Here is an 18,340-nt window from a genome sequence, read left to right on the forward strand (position 1 = left end):
TTTTTAAATATGAAGGAAAAATACATTGTCAGCATAACCTGATGATCCACTGCAGCTCTGTTATAGAATCAAATATTTACCTCTATATTCCATTACAGGCAATACACTTCCAACATCTTCAGGATAATATCCTATTAGGATAAGAGTGCAGTCAGTTAGGCTGGTGTGGTATCATTAGCACTCCTATGATTAAGTTAATCAACTTGGATTCCTGATTTCAGAAGCTGTTTCAGAGGTGGATGCTATAACACAGCTGCTGCATCCACCTCATAATCAGTCATATGATCTAAGGATGCAGCCAGGCTTAGACTGGCCCACAGGGGTACAGGGGAAACCATTGGTGGGCCCCACAGCCTGGGGGTCCATCTCCTGCTCTAAGGATTAGTTTCCAAACTGAGCACTTGAATTATACATAATACATATGTTACTTTACAATATAATGGGCTATAGTGTATTTTCTACAGTGCATTGCTGTTATTAATCTGTTATTAATTTGGTCATTATCATGCATACAGCAGCTGAATTTTCTGTATATATTTATGAAGGGCCCAGATGTTGCACTCTCTAATGGTTAGTCAAACCAATGAGGTGGCACGCCACACCCCCTCCGCGGACTTACCACACCCGTAAACATGGGCCCCTACCACTGCATTCCCCAGTGGACCCTACATGCCCCAGTCCGACATTGGATGCAGTCACTGGCTACAGCATGCCCAAAAAATGGCGCTGACATGCCCCCGTTTTCTGGAACACTGCCCATCTCTGCCCCAAAATGCCAGCAGCATGGGGTACTATAAGCGATATCGCATCCCCAGATCTGTACATGCGTAATGCAGATCTTGCACATGTGTAGATCTTAAAACATTGGACAACTGCATAAATCAACAAAATAGCGACCTCCACTGAATCAGCCTCTAATACCCCTTTCACACCGCACCCAGGAGCCGTACATAGGGCTTCCTTGGTGTGACCCGCCTCAGGCCCATTACATTGGCATCTCCAGCTCGGCACATTGGCGGTGATGTGTGCAGGGGCGGCGCTTGGAGATCAGATAATCTCAGAGCACCGCCTGTCCATTCAGTGTGAACAGAAAATGGACCACACTGAGCAACAGACCATTTTGAGCAATGTGGTTGATTGGCCCAGTGCAGAGAGCAGAGTGGGCCCCTCTGCCTGAGGGACCTGCCCTTTACCTTAGGTAGGTATGGCTGGCCTTGTGTCAGCTGGACTGATAGAGGAGTCCTGCCACCTATCAGCGCTGATCATCAAAGCTGCTCAATGCCTCTAATTCACAGACAGCTGTATATTATTTCTGATTCACTGCTGTGAATTAAAGGCAGCTCATACCCAGTGTAACTGGCATTATCAGAGTCTGTCTGACTGAGTGCCAAACTGGGAAGCCTTGTCACAGACAGAGCAGAGGCCACTGTGTTCCTGTCCCCACCACAATACATGCCCCCTGTTCTCTGCATTGTGCTTGTACCCCTGTCACCCATTGCATCCCCGTCACCCACAATCACTCCCTGAAATCCTATGCCTTCAGCTGCCACCCTCTGCCTGTCAATCATTGCCATGTGGCATATTGTAAGCCTGGGTTGGGGTGAAGAAGGGGGACCAAATTATATTTTTGCACCTGGGCCCACTACTCGCAAGTTCCACCACTGACCTGGCAACCAGTTCACTCTGCACAACGACCTGGATTGAAACCGTGTTCAACCCTGGTCGCTCAACCGAGATATTTCCCCAGGAACCTTTCAGACTGCACAGCAACCCTGATTATGCGCGCTCATGTGCAATAACCCAGGTTACAAGCTGGCGGTTTGAAAGGGTCATTAGTCGCTCTTTTCTGGATTGGATACAAAAGATACTACTTACTCAATTTGCAACCTGTTGCAAATAAGTCAGAGAGAGAATGAAGGATATACAGTATTTACATTTTATCTGTTTCAAGTAAATTATTCAGCATTTTAAAACAAAGTCTTGTTTATTATAGTAGGGGAACCCATAGGACACAGTGACCACAATATGGTCACATTCAATATCAGTTTCCATAAACAGCCCTATACTGGCTCAACTAGGACTCTAAACTTTAGCAAAGCAAATTTTGATAAGATGAGGGTATTTTTCAGGGATATTGAATGGGAAGGTTTGTTTTTAGGAAAAAATACTACAGAGAAATGGGAGGTACTAAAATTCCTGCTAGCTAAAAATACACTCAAATTTATTCCTACGAGCAGCAAAAAAAAGGAATAAAAATCATAAACCGATGTGGCTTAACAAAAAGATTAAGGAATTTATGGGCAAGAAAAGGCGAGCATTTAAAAAATACAAATATGATGGGGAAGCAGAGTCATTTCAGCACTATAAGGAATGTAACAAAATATGCAAAAAGGAAATAAGAGCGGCTAAAGTAGAAACTGAAAAACTAGTAGCAAAGGAAAGCAAAGCGAATCCCAAAAAATTCTTTAAATACATTAATAGCAAGAGATTAAAGAAGGAGAGTATAGGCACTTTAAAAGACAAGTTGGGAGTCTTAAGCAAAAATGATAATGACATAGCGGACACACTAAATGAGTTTTTTTCAACAGTATTTACTAGAGAGGACCCAATTCAGGGACTAACATATAATCTCAATAATGAGAATATCCCACTGATAGGTACTTATTTAAGCGAGGAAGTAGTCTGTGACCGATTAAAACATTTAAAGATTAATAAGTCACCAGGTCCCGATGGTATTCACCCAAGGGTTCTAATTGAGCTTCATTCTGAACTTGCAAAACCGCTATTTTTGATCTTTAAGGATTCAGTAATATCAGGTATGGTTCCCAAAGACTGGCGTATAGCGGAAGTAGTGCCTATATTCAAAAAAGGAAGTAAAGCTGAAGCAGGTAATTATAGACCAGTTAGTCTTACATCTATAGTGGGGAAAGTATTGGAAGGTATTCTAAGAGATAGTATTCAGAAGTTCCTTGAAGTCAATAAGGTCATTAAAAGGAATCAACATGGGTTTATGAAGGACAGATCCTGTCAAACCAACTTACTTGGCTTTTATGAAACAGTAAGCGCAAACCTAGATCAGGGTAAAGAGATGGATGTAATCTTTTTAGATTTTGCCAAAGCGTTCGATACTGTACCACACATGAGACTTATCTACAAGCTACAAGAATCAGGGCTAGGAAGCACAATATGCACTTGGGTCAAAAACTGGTTAGATAATAGGGAGCAGCGCGTTGTGGTTAATGGATCTTTTTCAACTTGGACTGAAGTGCTAAGTGGTGTGCCGCAAGGCTCAGTATTAGGACCGCTATTGTTCAATATTTTCATTAACGACCTAACAGAAGGTCTAGAGAGCATGGTGTCAATTTTTGCAGATGATACCAAATTGTGTAAAGTTATAAATGCGGAGGGGGATGCTCAGTCGCTTCAGAATGATTTAGTTAAATTAGAAGCTTGGGCAGCGAAATGGAGAATGCGCTTCAATAGAGACAAGTGTAAGGTAATGCACTGTGGTAACAAGAACAAAAATAACACCTACCTACTAAATGGGGTAAAATTAGGGGATTCTGTACTGGAAAAGGACTTAGGTGTCCTCATAGGTAGCAAATTAAGCAGTAGTACCCAAAGTAGGACTGCAGCAAAGAAGGCTAATAAGATATTAGCATGCATAAAACGGGGAATTGATGCTAGGGACGAGAGTATTATACTCCCATTATATAAATCACTTGTGAGGCCACACCTTGAATACTGTGTACAATTCTGGGCACCTTACTACAAAAAGGATATCCTGGAGCTAGAAAAGGTTCAAAGGCGGGCGACCAAACTAATTAAGGGTATGGAGACGCTGGAATATGAGGAAAGGCTTGCAAGACTAGGCATGTTTACACTGGAAAAGAGGAGATTAAGAGGGGACATGATCAACATTTACAAATATATAAGGGGACAATATACAGATCTTGTGCAGGACCTGTTTTTGGTTAGATCTACACAGAGAACTCGTGGACACTCTCTCAGGTTAGAGGAGAGGAGATTCCACACAATACGGCGTAAAGGCTTTTTTACGGTAAGGACGATACGTGTTTTGAATTCCCTGCCTGAGGGAGTTGTAATGGCCAACTCAGTCAACACCTTTAAGAATGGGTTAGATAAATTCCTAATCGATAAGGATATCCAGGGTTACGGGGCATAGTCACGCACTATGGTTATTATAAAAAAGAGGGGTTAATCGGAACGGCAGTCAGCAACTTCAGTCAAAATTTTATACAAAATAATCGTGCATAGGAGACCACAAATAGGTTGAACCCGATGGACAATTGTCTTTTTTCAACCTTAGATACTATGTTACTATGTTACTATTTTTCTTTCATAGATACTAAGATCAAACAATGGCCCTAATTCATATTGGTATGCTATGCTGATATTTGTGTAGTTGAATGAGAATCTGCCTACTGAGCATGCTCAACAGTCACACTGATGTTGCTCACACCGATGTTTCTTGGCAAACTGATTGACAGTCAAGAACCGTTTCTGAGCAGTTACGGGGAACGAAAGGCAAAAACATGTGTGTCGCAACTGTTTTTGGGACTTGTCTCAGGCTGTGACTGTGATCCCTTACACAGATAAAATGGAAACTGCATCTTAGTTGCATTGAGCCATTCTGAATAACCATAGACTCACTCAGGGACTCTATGTTTACACGATCTGCGTCCGATGTTACATATGAGTACACAGTTGCGGACAGCTGCAATAGAACCAAGCTCAATACAAGTTCTGGCAGATGTTGCATTAGCATATTTTCACAAATCCACAACTACAAAAATCACAGCTGTGGCAACAACAGCATACTAGTAAGAATCAGGCAGTGACAACTGTTTCCAAAGTTTGTCCCATTCTTTATTTGCCTAGTGAAACATTTCTAAAATCAGTCGGGAGAACACCATTTTGCATAATGGCCTCACCCGTTTTATGCTAAATACAGACACTACTTTTTATGATTCTAAGATCCATTTCACCAGGACTATATTTAGCTGCATAGTGAAAATAGTTATAATTCATAGGAGATCATTGGTCCATATGGGGTGGAAGCTATTTAAAGAGAATGCTGTCCCAAAGTTACCTTGGCCACTTCTTATTATATTCCAAATCATATATACAGTATGCTGTACTCACCATGCTGCTGAGCTTTTAGTGACACTGGACAAGTAATTTGAGTAAACTACAAATGGACATCAGAATTTGTTGGTTTGCAACCATTGATGTTTTTCTGGCCCGATGGAAATGGATTTTCCATTTGATGCCATGATTGTAATGGTAGCAGCATGTTAAGTTCCACTGTAATATAGCTCTCCCTATATCTTTGACTAAGCTTTAAAAAAATGTCCTTATTTTGCTGTGTAAGAAGATAGACAGACAGACATTATTCTCATTGTAAGAGTCACTTCAAAATTACAATCCAGGTCATCCACATATAAGTTACAACTCGAGATGTTCTAGCTCTAATACACCTGAGAAGGAAGGAGAGAAAAGATGCAATGGTTAGGATCATAACAATCTTGTACTATGCTATTTCCTTTACGATGGCAGTTTTCAATGTAAATATCTTTGATTGGTGGCAGATCACCGCCAATGATATCTGCAGCTGTTCGTACAACTCGCTCCAAGAGCTTATACCTGTAAGCAAGGGTGCAGCTACTATAGGTACAGGGAGTGCAGCTGCTATGGCGCCCAGAGCTCAGATTGGCCCACCTTCCCAGTCACAGTTACATGTGTTATATAAATTTTTCATCATTGGATGGTACATAGGGGCCCTTACAAACTTTTTCCTTGGGGCTTACGATATCTCTAGTTACACACCTGGACCTGCATATTGTAGCATGGCATAAAATTAACTGGAGGGCATTATAATGTTACATAATATGAGCTGGGACACCATAATGTGACATACTGTAGTAGGAACTGGGGGCACTGTAATGTGACAAAATATGAACTGGGCACATTGTGTTGCATAATGTGTGACGTGGCAGCCCTACAATAAGACATAATGGGGTAGATGTATTAAGCCTGGAGAAGTGTTAAAGCAGTGATAAGTGCACGGTGATAACGCACCAGCCAATCAGCTCCAATGTGTAAATTTGCAGTTAGGAGCTGATTGGCTGGTGCGTTACCACCTTGCACTAATCACTGCTTTATCACTTCTCCAGGCTTAATACATCTGCCCCAATGTGAACTAGTGCACTACTATGGTTGATACATTAAAGTAGGGCACTAATATGGGGCATAACATTATCTAAAGTGCTACTATGTTTCAGAAAATAAACAAGGGCACTCTTATGGGTCATAAAATAACAACTGCTATGGAGAGGTGTCTCTACAAGCATTGGGACAGGTGCTTCTATAAAATGTTGCTATGGGGCTCACAAAGTTCTGGCTACTCCCCTACCTGTAAGCAAATTAATGATTATCAAGCCAGCAGGCAACTGACCTTTTATATATGCCAATACAATCCTCTCAAAACACTTTACTATAAAAGGGGTCAAGGCAATTGGACGAAACTTATTCAGGCTTGTGACTTTTCAGGTTTTAGGATCAGGAATGACTACAGTGGGCTTAAAACATTCTGGGACAATGCAAATTGCTAAAGACAGATTAAACATATATGTAAAAATCTGAGCTAATTTACTAGCACACCCTTTCAATACTTTCCCTGGGATCCCATTAGAACCGGGCGCTTTCCTGACACATGCCTAATACTGTAAACTATTTCCAAAAGCACACTTACACCCCTTTTCCACTAGCTTTTTAAACACGGGTAAATGCGAGGGGGCGCGCATTTACCCGCATTTTTCCCTAGTGGAAAAGGGTCCCCCTGCAGATTCCCGGATCAAGTGATCCGGGAATCCTACATGGGTAGCTAGCCGGGTTGAACACGTGTTCAACCCGGTAAGCTGTCTAGTGTGAACCGGAGCCGTGTCGAGGCGACACGGCTCCCGTTCACAGTGTATGGGAGGGCGGCACTGGGAGATCATGTGATCTCCCAGCTCCGCCCCTGCCGTGTCAGCAGCAGCGTCACCAACCCGGCAATATGCCGGGTTGTGAGCGCTGTGGGAAGGGGGCTGCGACCCGTGCTACAGAGATGGCAAAGGGGTATCAGTGAGAACCAACACAGACTCCTCACATGAACAAGGAAATGTAATTGCAGTAGAAGTGTAAAGGCCCATATAGACGGGCCGATGCGGGAGAGATGTGTGCTGAGCGAACCGCTCAGCACACATCTCTCCCGCCGCTCAGCACAGCGCGATCTGTGCTGAGCGTGCGGGGGGAGATGGGGGGGCCGCTCATTTCACCCAGCGGGTGAAGTGAGCGACCCGCTAGATTGGCCTGCATGCAGGCCAATCTAGCACCAGCGATAGCGATGCGCGGGGCTGCGCATCGCTATCGCTGTAGGAGGTACACACGGAGCGATAATGCTCAAATTCTAAGCAATCTAGTCAGATTGCTTAGAATATCGCTCCGTGAGTACCCCCCTTTACACCTATCAAATCTGGCAAAAAAATTACTTAACTCTTCAACCAGAGAAGCATCAAAATGGTGTAAAGGAAGGGATTATTTTTTGTAATCAGTCAAGCTATGGATTCCCTTCCACATGCTCCTAAACTTGTGCTCCTTATTGAACTGAAGTTCAGTTTTGGCTGTAAACTCTCTTTTAGCCTTACTAAACAGATCTTTAAGCCAATCCTTTATTTAAAAATCCATCAGCTACTTTAACTACATCCAAAAATATTGCAGTAAATAAAGATTTCACACATAGGAAATCTGTGAGGGTTTATTTACTAATATTGCATTCAGGTACAAAACCACTAAATCCAATCAACGATTACTGTAGCTTTTATCTGCCTACTGCACATTAGGCAATGAAATCTGTATGTGGTTTTGGCCTAGATACAATACTATATAAATGAGCCCTATCTCCAACCACGACAAACTAAGAAACAACAATACATTAAGTTAATCCTCTGATTACAGCAAAAAATATCAAATTACAAATTAAAAAGATAATTTTGGTGAACAGTTGAAATGGATATTTATTTCACACTCCGATTTAACATGCTAAATGTATTCAATAAGGAAGAACTTAAGTACACAAAAGTATTTACAGTGCACAGCAAAATGCTCTTGATGTGATTAAATTACATTAGTCATTTTAATGTGAGCTAAAATACGTCTTGTGCATTGTTTAATACACTGATAGTATTTCATTTTCCAATTAAGTTCAGAATAGCAATTTACTTCATCAGGCTTTTTCCCTTCATATACGACTCAAATGGCATGCTAAGAATTTATTCAGTGGCAAAAACAGCATAGATAAGAGGGCCTAAAGGGCCGTATTCACGGCCCAATTTGGGGAGAGATGTGTGCTGAGCGAACCGCTCAGTACACATCTCTCCCCCCGATCAGCACATCGCGATGTGTGCTGAGCGTGCAGGGGGGGCGCTCAGTTCTCCCAGCGGGTGAAATGAGCGACCTGCTAGATTGAGACTACATGCAGGCCAATCTAGCACCAGCGATTGCGATGCACGGGGCCACGCATCGCTATCACTGTGGGGGTACACACACGCTTCAGAATGACTTAGTTAAATTAGAAGCTTGGGCAGCGAAATGGAGAATGCGCTTCAATAGAGACAAGTGTAAGGTAATGCACTGTGGTAACAAGAACAAAAATAACACCTACCTACTAAATGGGGTAAAATTAGGGGATTCTGTACTGGAAAAGGACTTAGGTGTCCTCATAGGTAGCAAATTAAGCAGTAGTACCCAAAGTAGGACTGCAGCAAAGAAGGCTAATAAGATATTAGCATGCATAAAACGGGGAATTGATGCTAGGGACGAGAGTATTATACTCCCATTATATAAATCACTTGTGAGGCCACACCTTGAATACTGTGTACAATTCTGGGCACCTTACTACAAAAAGGATATCCTGGAGCTAGAAAAGGTTCAAAGGCGGGCGACCAAACTAATTAAGGGTATGGAGACGCTGGAATATGAGGAAAGGCTTGCAAGACTAGGCATGTTTACACTGGAAAAGAGGAGATTAAGAGGGGACATGATCAACATTTACAAATATATAAGGGGACAATATACAGATCTTGTGCAGGACCTGTTTTTGGTTAGATCTACACAGAGAACTCGTGGACACTCTCTCAGGTTAGAGGAGAGGAGATTCCACACAATACGGCGTAAAGGCTTTTTTACGGTAAGGACGATACGTGTTTTGAATTCCCTGCCTGAGGGAGTTGTAATGGCCAACTCAGTCAACACCTTTAAGAATGGGTTAGATAAATTCCTAATCGATAAGGATATCCAGGGTTACGGGGCATAGTCACGCACTATGGTTATTATAAAAAAGAGGGGTTAATCGGAACGGCAGTCAGCAACTTCAGTCAAAATTTTATACAAAATAATCGTGCATAGGAGACCACAAATAGGTTGAACCCGATGGACAATTGTCTTTTTTCAACCTTAGATACTATGTTACTATGTTACTATTTTTCTTTCATAGATACTAAGATCAAACAATGGCCCTAATTCATATTGGTATGCTATGCTGATATTTGTGTAGTTGAATGAGAATCTGCCTACTGAGCATGCTCAACAGTCACACTGATGTTGCTCACACCGATGTTTCTTGGCAAACTGATTGACAGTCAAGAACCGTTTCTGAGCAGTTACGGGGAACGAAAGGCAAAAACATGTGTGTCGCAACTGTTTTTGGGACTTGTCTCAGGCTGTGACTGTGATCCCTTACACAGATAAAATGGAAACTGCATCTTAGTTGCATTGAGCCATTCTGAATAACCATAGACTCACTCAGGGACTCTATGTTTACACGATCTGCGTCCGATGTTACATATGAGTACACAGTTGCGGACAGCTGCAATAGAACCAAGCTCAATACAAGTTCTGGCAGATGTTGCATTAGCATATTTTCACAAATCCACAACTACAAAAATCACAGCTGTGGCAACAACAGCATACTAGTAAGAATCAGGCAGTGACAACTGTTTCCAAAGTTTGTCCCATTCTTTATTTGCCTAGTGAAACATTTCTAAAATCAGTCGGGAGAACACCATTTTGCATAATGGCCTCACCCGTTTTATGCTAAATACAGACACTACTTTTTATGATTCTAAGATCCATTTCACCAGGACTATATTTAGCTGCATAGTGAAAATAGTTATAATTCATAGGAGATCATTGGTCCATATGGGGTGGAAGCTATTTAAAGAGAATGCTGTCCCAAAGTTACCTTGGCCACTTCTTATTATATTCCAAATCATATATACAGTATGCTGTACTCACCATGCTGCTGAGCTTTTAGTGACACTGGACAAGTAATTTGAGTAAACTACAAATGGACATCAGAATTTGTTGGTTTGCAACCATTGATGTTTTTCTGGCCCGATGGAAATGGATTTTCCATTTGATGCCATGATTGTAATGGTAGCAGCATGTTAAGTTCCACTGTAATATAGCTCTCCCTATATCTTTGACTAAGCTTTAAAAAAATGTCCTTATTTTGCTGTGTAAGAAGATAGACAGACAGACATTATTCTCATTGTAAGAGTCACTTCAAAATTACAATCCAGGTCATCCACATATAAGTTACAACTCGAGATGTTCTAGCTCTAATACACCTGAGAAGGAAGGAGAGAAAAGATGCAATGGTTAGGATCATAACAATCTTGTACTATGCTATTTCCTTTACGATGGCAGTTTTCAATGTAAATATCTTTGATTGGTGGCAGATCACCGCCAATGATATCTGCAGCTGTTCGTACAACTCGCTCCAAGAGCTTATACCTGTAAGCAAGGGTGCAGCTACTATAGGTACAGGGAGTGCAGCTGCTATGGCGCCCAGAGCTCAGATTGGCCCACCTTCCCAGTCACAGTTACATGTGTTATATAAATTTTTCATCATTGGATGGTACATAGGGGCCCTTACAAACTTTTTCCTTGGGGCTTACGATATCTCTAGTTACACACCTGGACCTGCATATTGTAGCATGGCATAAAATTAACTGGAGGGCATTATAATGTTACATAATATGAGCTGGGACACCATAATGTGACATACTGTAGTAGGAACTGGGGGCACTGTAATGTGACAAAATATGAACTGGGCACATTGTGTTGCATAATGTGTGACGTGGCAGCCCTACAATAAGACATAATGGGGTAGATGTATTAAGCCTGGAGAAGTGTTAAAGCAGTGATAAGTGCACGGTGATAACGCACCAGCCAATCAGCTCCAATGTGTAAATTTGCAGTTAGGAGCTGATTGGCTGGTGCGTTACCACCTTGCACTAATCACTGCTTTATCACTTCTCCAGGCTTAATACATCTGCCCCAATGTGAACTAGTGCACTACTATGGTTGATACATTAAAGTAGGGCACTAATATGGGGCATAACATTATCTAAAGTGCTACTATGTTTCAGAAAATAAACAAGGGCACTCTTATGGGTCATAAAATAACAACTGCTATGGAGAGGTGTCTCTACAAGCATTGGGACAGGTGCTTCTATAAAATGTTGCTATGGGGCTCACAAAGTTCTGGCTACTCCCCTACCTGTAAGCAAATTAATGATTATCAAGCCAGCAGGCAACTGACCTTTTATATATGCCAATACAATCCTCTCAAAACACTTTACTATAAAAGGGGTCAAGGCAATTGGACGAAACTTATTCAGGCTTGTGACTTTTCAGGTTTTAGGATCAGGAATGACTACAGTGGGCTTAAAACATTCTGGGACAATGCAAATTGCTAAAGACAGATTAAACATATATGTAAAAATCTGAGCTAATTTACTAGCACACCCTTTCAATACTTTCCCTGGGATCCCATTAGAACCGGGCGCTTTCCTGACACATGCCTAATACTGTAAACTATTTCCAAAAGCACACTTACACCCCTTTTCCACTAGCTTTTTAAACACGGGTAAATGCGAGGGGGCGCGCATTTACCCGCATTTTTCCCTAGTGGAAAAGGGTCCCCCTGCAGATTCCCGGATCAAGTGATCCGGGAATCCTACATGGGTAGCTAGCCGGGTTGAACACGTGTTCAACCCGGTAAGCTGTCTAGTGTGAACCGGAGCCGTGTCGAGGCGACACGGCTCCCGTTCACAGTGTATGGGAGGGCGGCACTGGGAGATCATGTGATCTCCCAGCTCCGCCCCTGCCGTGTCAGCAGCAGCGTCACCAACCCGGCAATATGCCGGGTTGTGAGCGCTGTGGGAAGGGGGCTGCGACCCGTGCTACAGAGATGGCAAAGGGGTATCAGTGAGAACCAACACAGACTCCTCACATGAACAAGGAAATGTAATTGCAGTAGAAGTGTAAAGGCCCATATAGACGGGCCGATGCGGGAGAGATGTGTGCTGAGCGAACCGCTCAGCACACATCTCTCCCGCCGCTCAGCACAGCGCGATCTGTGCTGAGCGTGCGGGGGGAGATGGGGGGGCCGCTCATTTCACCCAGCGGGTGAAGTGAGCGACCCGCTAGATTGGCCTGCATGCAGGCCAATCTAGCACCAGCGATAGCGATGCGCGGGGCTGCGCATCGCTATCGCTGTAGGAGGTACACACGGAGCGATAATGCTCAAATTCTAAGCAATCTAGTCAGATTGCTTAGAATATCGCTCCGTGAGTACCCCCCTTTACACCTATCAAATCTGGCAAAAAAATTACTTAACTCTTCAACCAGAGAAGCATCAAAATGGTGTAAAGGAAGGGATTATTTTTTGTAATCAGTCAAGCTATGGATTCCCTTCCACATGCTCCTAAACTTGTGCTCCTTATTGAACTGAAGTTCAGTTTTGGCTGTAAACTCTCTTTTAGCCTTACTAAACAGATCTTTAAGCCAATCCTTTATTTAAAAATCCATCAGCTACTTTAACTACATCCAAAAATATTGCAGTAAATAAAGATTTCACACATAGGAAATCTGTGAGGGTTTATTTACTAATATTGCATTCAGGTACAAAACCACTAAATCCAATCAACGATTACTGTAGCTTTTATCTGCCTACTGCACATTAGGCAATGAAATCTGTATGTGGTTTTGGCCTAGATACAATACTATATAAATGAGCCCTATCTCCAACCACGACAAACTAAGAAACAACAATACATTAAGTTAATCCTCTGATTACAGCAAAAAATATCAAATTACAAATTAAAAAGATAATTTTGGTGAACAGTTGAAATGGATATTTATTTCACACTCCGATTTAACATGCTAAATGTATTCAATAAGGAAGAACTTAAGTACACAAAAGTATTTACAGTGCACAGCAAAATGCTCTTGATGTGATTAAATTACATTAGTCATTTTAATGTGAGCTAAAATACGTCTTGTGCATTGTTTAATACACTGATAGTATTTCATTTTCCAATTAAGTTCAGAATAGCAATTTACTTCATCAGGCTTTTTCCCTTCATATACGACTCAAATGGCATGCTAAGAATTTATTCAGTGGCAAAAACAGCATAGATAAGAGGGCCTAAAGGGCCGTATTCACGGCCCAATTTGGGGAGAGATGTGTGCTGAGCGAACCGCTCAGTACACATCTCTCCCCCCGATCAGCTCATCGCGATGTGTGCTGAGCGTGCAGGGGGGGCGCTCAGTTCTCCCAGCGGGTGAAATGAGCGACCTGCTAGATTGAGACTACATGCAGGCCAATCTAGCACCAGCGATTGCGATGCACGGGGCCACGCATCGCTATCACTGTGGGGGTACACACACGCTTCAGAATGACTTAGTTAAATTAGAAGCTTGGGCAGCGAAATGGAGAATGCGCTTCAATAGAGACAAGTGTAAGGTAATGCACTGTGGTAACAAGAACAAAAATAACACCTACCTACTAAATGGGGTAAAATTAGGGGATTCTGTACTGGAAAAGGACTTAGGTGTCCTCATAGGTAGCAAATTAAGCAGTAGTACCCAAAGTAGGACTGCAGCAAAGAAGGCTAATAAGATATTAGCATGCATAAAACGGGGAATTGATGCTAGGGACGAGAGTATTATACTCCCATTATATAAATCACTTGTGAGGCCACACCTTGAATACTGTGTACAATTCTGGGCACCTTACTACAAAAAGGATATCCTGGAGCTAGAAAAGGTTCAAAGGCGGGCGACCAAACTAATTAAGGGTATGGAGACGCTGGTATATGAGGAAAGGCTTGCAAGACTAGGCATGTTTACACTGGAAAAGAGGAGATTAAGAGGGGACATGATCAACATTTACAAATATATAAGGGGACAATATACAGATCTTGTGCAGGACCTGTTTTTGGTTAGATCTACACAGAGAACTCGTGGACACTCTCTCAGGTTAGAGGAGAGGAGATTCCACACAATACGGCGTAAAGGCTTTTTTACGGTAAGGACGATACGTGTTTTGAATTCCCTGCCTGAGGGAGTTGTAATGGCCAACTCAGTCAACACCTTTAAGAATGGGTTAGATAAATTCCTAATCGATAAGGATATCCAGGGTTACGGGGCATAGTCACGCACTATGGTTATTATAAAAAAGAGGGGTTAATCGGAACGGCAGTCAGCAACTTCAGTCAAAATTTTATACAAAATAATCGTGCATAGGAGACCACAAATAGGTTGAACCCGATGGACAATTGTCTTTTTTCAACCTTAGATACTATGTTACTATGTTACTATTTTTCTTTCATAGATACTAAGATCAAACAATGGCCCTAATTCATATTGGTATGCTATGCTGATATTTGTGTAGTTGAATGAGAATCTGCCTACTGAGCATGCTCAACAGTCACACTGATGTTGCTCACACCGATGTTTCTTGGCAAACTGATTGACAGTCAAGAACCGTTTCTGAGCAGTTACGGGGAACGAAAGGCAAAAACATGTGTGTCGCAACTGTTTTTGGGACTTGTCTCAGGCTGTGACTGTGATCCCTTACACAGATAAAATGGAAACTGCATCTTAGTTGCATTGAGCCATTCTGAATAACCATAGACTCACTCAGGGACTCTATGTTTACACGATCTGCGTCCGATGTTACATATGAGTACACAGTTGCGGACAGCTGCAATAGAACCAAGCTCAATACAAGTTCTGGCAGATGTTGCATTAGCATATTTTCACAAATCCACAACTACAAAAATCACAGCTGTGGCAACAACAGCATACTAGTAAGAATCAGGCAGTGACAACTGTTTCCAAAGTTTGTCCCATTCTTTATTTGCCTAGTGAAACATTTCTAAAATCAGTCGGGAGAACACCATTTTGCATAATGGCCTCACCCGTTTTATGCTAAATACAGACACTACTTTTTATGATTCTAAGATCCATTTCACCAGGACTATATTTAGCTGCATAGTGAAAATAGTTATAATTCATAGGAGATCATTGGTCCATATGGGGTGGAAGCTATTTAAAGAGAATGCTGTCCCAAAGTTACCTTGGCCACTTCTTATTATATTCCAAATCATATATACAGTATGCTGTACTCACCATGCTGCTGAGCTTTTAGTGACACTGGACAAGTAATTTGAGTAAACTACAAATGGACATCAGAATTTGTTGGTTTGCAACCATTGATGTTTTTCTGGCCCGATGGAAATGGATTTTCCATTTGATGCCATGATTGTAATGGTAGCAGCATGTTAAGTTCCACTGTAATATAGCTCTCCCTATATCTTTGACTAAGCTTTAAAAAAATGTCCTTATTTTGCTGTGTAAGAAGATAGACAGACAGACATTATTCTCATTGTAAGAGTCACTTCAAAATTACAATCCAGGTCATCCACATATAAGTTACAACTCGAGATGTTCTAGCTCTAATACACCTGAGAAGGAAGGAGAGAAAAGATGCAATGGTTAGGATCATAACAATCTTGTACTATGCTATTTCCTTTACGATGGCAGTTTTCAATGTAAATATCTTTGATTGGTGGCAGATCACCGCCAATGATATCTGCAGCTGTTCGTACAACTCGCTCCAAGAGCTTATACCTGTAAGCAAGGGTGCAGCTACTATAGGTACAGGGAGTGCAGCTGCTATGGCGCCCAGAGCTCAGATTGGCCCACCTTCCCAGTCACAGTTACATGTGTTATATAAATTTTTCATCATTGGATGGTACATAGGGGCCCTTACAAACTTTTTCCTTGGGGCTTACGATATCTCTAGTTACACACCTGGACCTGCATATTGTAGCATGGCATAAAATTAACTGGAGGGCATTATAATGTTACATAATATGAGCTGGGACACCATAATGTGACATACTGTAGTAGGAACTGGGGGCACTGTAATGTGACAAAATATGAACTGGGCACATTGTGTTGCATAATGTGTGACGTGGCAGCCCTACAATAAGACATAATGGGGTAGATGTATTAAGCCTGGAGAAGTGTTAAAGCAGTGATAAGTGCACGGTGATAACGCACCAGCCAATCAGCTCCAATGTGTAAATTTGCAGTTAGGAGCTGATTGGCTGGTGCGTTACCACCTTGCACTAATCACTGCTTTATCACTTCTCCAGGCTTAATACATCTGCCCCAATGTGAACTAGTGCACTACTATGGTTGATACATTAAAGTAGGGCACTAATATGGGGCATAACATTATCTAAAGTGCTACTATGTTTCAGAAAATAAACAAGGGCACTCTTATGGGTCATAAAATAACAACTGCTATGGAGAGGTGTCTCTACAAGCATTGGGACAGGTGCTTCTATAAAATGTTGCTATGGGGCTCACAAAGTTCTGGCTACTCCCCTACCTGTAAGCAAATTAATGATTATCAAGCCAGCAGGCAACTGACCTTTTATATATGCCAATACAATCCTCTCAAAACACTTTACTATAAAAGGGGTCAAGGCAATTGGACGAAACTTATTCAGGCTTGTGACTTTTCAGGTTTTAGGATCAGGAATGACTACAGTGGGCTTAAAACATTCTGGGACAATGCAAATTGCTAAAGACAGATTAAACATATATGTAAAAATCTGAGCTAACTTACTAGCACACCCTTTCAATACTTTCCCTGGGATCCCATTAGAACCGGGCGCTTTCCTGACACATGCCTAATACTGTAAACTATTTCCAAAAGCACACTTACACCCCTTTTCCACTAGCTTTTTAAACACGGGTAAATGCGAGGGGGCGCGCATTTACCCGCATTTTTCCCTAGTGGAAAAGGGTCCCCCTGCAGATTCCCGGATCAAGTGATCCGGGAATCCTACATGGGTAGCTAGCCGGGTTGAACACGTGTTCAACCCGGTAAGCTGTCTAGTGTGAACCGGAGCCGTGTCGAGGCGACACGGCTCCCGTTCACAGTGTATGGGAGGGCGGCACTGGGAGATCATGTGATCTCCCAGCTCCGCCCCTGCCGTGTCAGCAGCAGCGTCACCAACCCGGCAATATGCCGGGTTGTGAGCGCTGTGGGAAGGGGGCTGCGACCCGTGCTACAGAGATGGCAAAGGGGTATCAGTGAGAACCAACACAGACTCCTCACATGAACAAGGAAATGTAATTGCAGTAGAAGTGTAAAGGCCCATATAGACGGGCCGATGCGGGAGAGATGTGTGCTGAGCGAACCGCTCAGCACACATCTCTCCCGCCGCTCAGCACAGCGCGATCTGTGCTGAGCGTGCGGGGGGAGATGGGGGGGCCGCTCATTTCACCCAGCGGGTGAAGTGAGCGACCCGCTAGATTGGCCTGCATGCAGGCCAATCTAGCACCAGCGATAGCGATGCGCGGGGCTGCGCATCGCTATCGCTGTAGGAGGTACACACGGAGCGATAATGCTCAAATTCTAAGCAATCTAGTCAGATTACTTAGAATATCGCTCCGTGAGTACCCCCCTTTACACCTATCAAATCTGGCAAAAAAATTACTTAACTCTTCAACCAGAGAAGCATCAAAATGGTGTAAAGGAAGGGATTATTTTTTGTAATCAGTCAAGCTATGGATTCCCTTCCACATGCTCCTAAACTTGTGCTCCTTATTGAACTGAAGTTCAGTTTTGGCTGTAAACTCTCTTTTAGCCTTACTAAACAGATCTTTAAGCCAATCCTTTATTTAAAAATCCATCAGCTACTTTAACTACATCCAAAAATATTGCAGTAAATAAAGATTTCACACATAGGAAATCTGTGAGGGTTTATTTACTAATATTGCATTCAGGTACAAAACCACTAAATCCAATCAACGATTACTGTAGCTTTTATCTGCCTACTGCACATTAGGCAATGAAATCTGTATGTGGTTTTGGCCTAGATACAATACTATATAAATGAGCCCT

Source organism: Pseudophryne corroboree, chromosome 2, assembly GCF_028390025.1.
Source record: "Pseudophryne corroboree isolate aPseCor3 chromosome 2, aPseCor3.hap2, whole genome shotgun sequence".
Classification (NCBI taxonomy): domain Eukaryota; kingdom Metazoa; phylum Chordata; class Amphibia; order Anura; family Myobatrachidae; genus Pseudophryne; species Pseudophryne corroboree.